Consider the following 5,169-nt stretch of genomic DNA (forward strand, 5'->3'; position numbering starts at 1 on the left):
TCTTGGAAAGAGTGGACAAAAAATCTTATAGAATACCTTTCAAAACACTAGATCTAGGGTATTTTTCATCTAACTAAGCATGGTAATCACCATACTTTGCTTCTTTCCTCCGGATCTAGGCTATGCATCGATTTCTTGACAACCACGTTTCTTTCTCATCACAACCACCATGATTCAACCTAACGAAGCTATCATGGCCATCTTTTTCCCCTTGATCATTTTTCAACTAGATAAGCGTGTTTTTCCCCTTAATCATTTTTCTTTGCAGAACATGGATAAATAGAAAGATACCAGTAAAACAAAATCAACGTCCAAAGAAACACCAAGGACCTCGCCAGTGATGACTTGAAGCAAGAAAAAGTGTGAGAAGAAGAATGCTGCGAACAAGAAGCAAGACGCGGCGCAAAGTACCACTCCCAGAGATGCATCAGCCATAGCGGCGATAAAACTCAAAGCAGCGGCAGTAAAAGCATATGCAGCAAGAGCAGCAGCCATGAAAAGCGCAACAGATCATCAAGAAGTAGTCGCGGATTCTGTTGTGCAGCAACCTATTTACGGGAAGCCGCTGACCGACGATCAAAACCAACCTATGTTACCAACGAACCTGCCGGTCGATGGAGTACTCCTACAGGTCAACCCCCAGAATTTAATGCCAGATCCGCTAGTTTTTATAATCCAAACCATAGATGAAGGTAACATTTTTGTTGTCGGAGGCCAAGCACTTGGAGGGACACCGAACCAAGCCTCGAGCCCATCCGTACAGTTAGTAGCAGAATTCGAAGAGATGAAGAAAAACCAAAAGGCATAAGCTGATGCAGTAGCACTCATGGCATATGAAAACCAACATCTCAAGGAGAGGATAGCACTCGAAGCGGAAGCAGCAAGCCTACAGGTAGCACACGATGAAGCAAATTCAAAAGCTCCAAAGCCAAATCAGGACTGAAGAATGGTCATCGCCAATGTAGCCAATACCGAGTCTCTGAACAACAATCCCCGTGTCAACCAGAGAAACAGGCAATCAAATCCAGAGTATGTGCCAGGAAGTTCAGACTATTTCAACAGTGACTCTCAAAGACCAGGACGAACGGTGTCGTGGGACGAACATTTTTTAGCCATGGAAGCTCTTCGTAATGAAAAGATGAAAGAAATCAAGTTGCTAAAGTCTAAGCAGGGAGGACGAATACTAGAAGAAGTAATGAGAGAAGCTGTCACCACTCCTTTAACCGCACACCTAGCAAGGGCGTATATTCCTTCCAAGTGCCCGATCCCGCCATTTGAATGTTGTGATGGGTCAAGTGATCCCGCAGCACACCTTCGTTACTACAACTGAACGACAGATAGATGGGAATGAGATGATGTAGTATTGTGCAGATATTTCCCGTCAAGCCTGAAGGGATCATCCTTATCATGGTTCGAAAACCTACCACCTAACTCCATCGACTTGTATGCTCATCTCACCAGGGTATTTCTATAATCGTACATCTACAACAAAACTATGAGCGCAGGTATGGACAAGTTATTCTCATTAACGATAAGGGAATACACAGACAGATGGTACAAGATCTGTCAGGTAATTGGGAGCGTTAGCTTAATGGTCAGCATCAACTGCTATAAGTGGGGCTTAGACAGAATGAGTTCATTGTTCGTCGAGATCCGTGGGAGTAACCCCACAACTGAAGGAGATCTTCGTGTCATCATTGAAGAACACGCCAGATTGGAAGAGATTTAGCGGGAAAAACCAAAAGCACAAATGCACGGGAAGAAATCTCACCGTATCAAATCCATTGAACCAACTAGCGGATCATTCCAAAGGGCGAACTCGACCGAGCGTTCCAACAAAGATAAGCGTGGACGATGAAATGATCAGAAATTCGAAGACCATGTCTAGACGAAGCTCAATACTAGCTATGTTCGCATCCTACGGGCAATCAAAAATATGACGGACTTCTAATGACCAAGTCCAAAAGGGAAACAACTTCCGAGATCAGAAAAATTTAGGGATTACTGTGAGTATCATTGTGACAAGCACGTAAGTGCGACATTTTAATACCCATATTTATACTACCTAGGTCTCGATATTTAGATAATAATATTGTTTTAAGTCGTTTACAGGAATTACAAGTAAAATTCGTTCACCCGGAGAACTAATGGTTTATAAGCTAAATTGGCGCTTGCAACTAGCGTGTGAAAGAGTCAGAGCTTATATAGAGCTTGTGGGTTGGCAAACCAACAATTCATGGGTCGCACCACCTTGTCGTTTCATGTCCAGAGATATCAATTCACAAAGAATTTTCTTTGCTTCTTCAAGCATGTGAGCCGCACCGGTGGGAGTAGGAGGAAAATGGGTCGTGGCTTCATTATAGCCACAGTTCATTAGTAGAATGTTCAAGCATCGAGCATATCCATTTCTTCACTTTACCATTTACATTTCAAGCAGCTGCAAAAAATTAGGTTAGGAAAGAAAAAGGCATCAGTTCTGGGTTTCTTCATTGGATTCAGGTACAAGCAGAGATGAGTTCGATTTATCGATGGGTATTGACTGGATTTAATCAGCGAGAAGAATAAGGAGCTGATGATACAGGATCTGTGTTGTTTTGGGTTGAGATTCAAGCTAATTACTTAAACTTTTCTCAACAACGTCGATTGAATTTGGGGGTTATTTGACAGTGGAAAATGATTGAATAGTATGGTTGTTTTCGTGAGTTGCAGGCAGTGGTAGTTGTTGTTACAGAAATTTGGGGGTTTTGGTTTTCAAAGACGAGATAGAACATGGAAGTAATGATGAGTGTGTTGACAGTATGGGGTACGAATCGCTGAAGAGTTGGGACATATTTGAGCTGAATTTGATACCGGTGAATCAGACCCAAGACCTGATTTGGATGAGATGGCTGCCAATGATTCATGGCTGAAATTGATGGGTTTTGTATGAAAGGTTTGCTGGGGTAATGGTTAAATGGTTGTATGATTTCAGTTCAACATCATCATCTGAATTTTAGAGGTTTGTTTACATGGGTTGTTGAATCAGTGGTGTAGGGCTATGATGGTTGCTGTTGATGGGAAATTTTGGTTGATGTTTACATTGAATGAATTGTGAGAAATTACAGAAAGAGGGTTGTTTATATCGAGTCAAATACAGGTCACTGATTTCAGCTGTTGTAAGCAGAAATACGAGGAAGAGATAAAAATATGTGGAGTGATTTTCCCCCAATCCAGGAAGGGTTTGAATCAATCATTCGAGATGGGTGTGTTGTGTACCAAATGGGGAGATAATAAGGGTTGATTTCAATCCTTTAGGCATGAAAATATGGTTGAATCCAGACTACAAATCAGAGAACAAGTCACGACATTGGTGTATAAAGCAAGAAGAAGAATCAACCAAAAAGGGTACGATTGAATACTGCAATCTAATTTCTTTTGCTTCCTAATTAATTCCAGTTGTTAGTTGTCTTTTGTGTGAGAGTTTTCCATTCAATACTTCTTAATGGCTGTCTACACAACAATTAGAAGTTAAACCCCTCTCTCCCAAGCCAAGAGGGGAAGCTTAATGGGTCCAGTGTTCTTAAGTTGATCATCAATAAATCGTTTTAATGCTTAATTCATTTCATCTTTGTTTGATTGCAATTTTGTGTTGAATGTGTCTACAAACTTCTTAGATTTAGTGTGATTTCAGGATACATTGAATGCTATGAAATCCCTGTGACATTTTTCAACTGGGTTGTATACTTAGAACATAATAGCAATCTTTTATGTTATGGTGCTTTTAGTTGCACTCAAAATTATATATGTTGTATTTTCCGAGTATAACAGATTATTATCTTCCTCTATTCGAGTTATCATTTGATGATAGAAGAACCCGAAGGCCATTAGGTGGAACCTTGTGTCTTGGTAGATATAGAACAATAATTTGTTTTCTTTTACAATTATAGTTTGTTGCATTTTGCAACTCAATTACAAATCAACTTTATATTATTTATTTGCTAAATAATTCTCTTGAAACACATGCAATCTCTGTGGTTCGAACTTGTTCCGACTATATTACATTTCTTTTACTTTGATACTCTGAAAAGAGTGAACAAATTTTGGCGCCACTGGGCCCGGGATTGTTTAGTTTTCCTTAAAATTAAGGTTTGCATAGGTTTATTTTTAGTTTTAGAGTTTGCTGATTTTTGTTGCTTTCGTAACAGGGATAGCTCTAAAGACTTGGTGACATTGGGAGCTGGTTATGGTTGTAGGAAACATGTGTTGATTGTTTTAAATATGGGTAGGCTGAGATCTGGCCAAAATCACAGCTGTTTGGGTAACATTGTATCTGTTTCTTGCCTCTCTCTTAGTCTCATATTGTTGCTGCTTTGCTTTCTTGTCTATTTAGTCTTGATTGGTTGTTGGGTTTCTTTACAAGTGTATGCAATATTCTAGGTCTGATCATTTTAATGATTGGGTAACTATCATCGTTTTGCTAATAGGGTATTAGAGAATCACCCTAGTCATCCAATGGCAGATGAAGCGTCTAGAGAAGCTGCGAGATTAGCGGCTGAGGCTGAAGCTGCTAGAATAGCTGTTGAAGCCGCATCCAATGCTAATGGACCTAGAACCCTTAGGGATTATTTGCATCCAGAAAGAACTTCTACATCTTCTTGTATATTTCTTACGGCTAATGCTGGAAATGTATCGATAAAATATGGGCAGATACAAGCACTGCCTAAGTTTCATGGTTTGGACTCCGAAAGTCTATACATACATTTGAAAGAATTTGATGATGTTTGTGCTACTATGCCTTTTGTTGCTGCGACTCAAGATGTCGTGAAACTGAAATTGTTTCCATTTTCTCCAAAGGAGAAAGCTAAGACTTGTCTGCATTCTTTGCGACCAAATACCATTAGGACATGAAATGAAATGAAATGAGTAGAGAGTTTCTGAAAAAAAAAATTCGGTTCACAAAACAATAACTCTTCGAAAAAAATATTATGAATTTTTCTCAAACGGAGCATGAGTCTTTTTTCGAGTATTGGGAGAAATTTAAAAACTTGCTTTATAGCTGCCCTCATCATGGATATGAAACATGTAGAGTTGTTAATTTTTTTATGATGGTTTAAATTCAGGGATGCGTCAGTTTGTTGAAATGATGTGTAATGGGGAGTTTTTGAATAAGTCACCTGCTGATGCTTGGAC

General features: G+C 39.5%; 1 long non-coding RNA gene across 1 annotated transcript; it reads left to right on the forward strand.

The window, feature by feature from the left end:
- The first annotated feature begins 2,386 nt into the window (after nucleotides 1-2,386).
- On the forward strand, nucleotides 2,387-4,844 carry LOC113310476. Its single transcript, XR_003341169.1, has 2 exons — nucleotides 2,387-3,384; nucleotides 4,185-4,844. It is a non-coding gene; the product is annotated as an uncharacterized LOC113310476 (long non-coding RNA).
- Nucleotides 4,845-5,169: the final 325 nt, after the last annotated feature.

The sequence above is a fragment of the Papaver somniferum genome, chromosome 1, assembly GCF_003573695.1.
Source record: "Papaver somniferum cultivar HN1 chromosome 1, ASM357369v1, whole genome shotgun sequence".
NCBI lineage: Eukaryota > Viridiplantae > Streptophyta > Magnoliopsida > Ranunculales > Papaveraceae > Papaver > Papaver somniferum.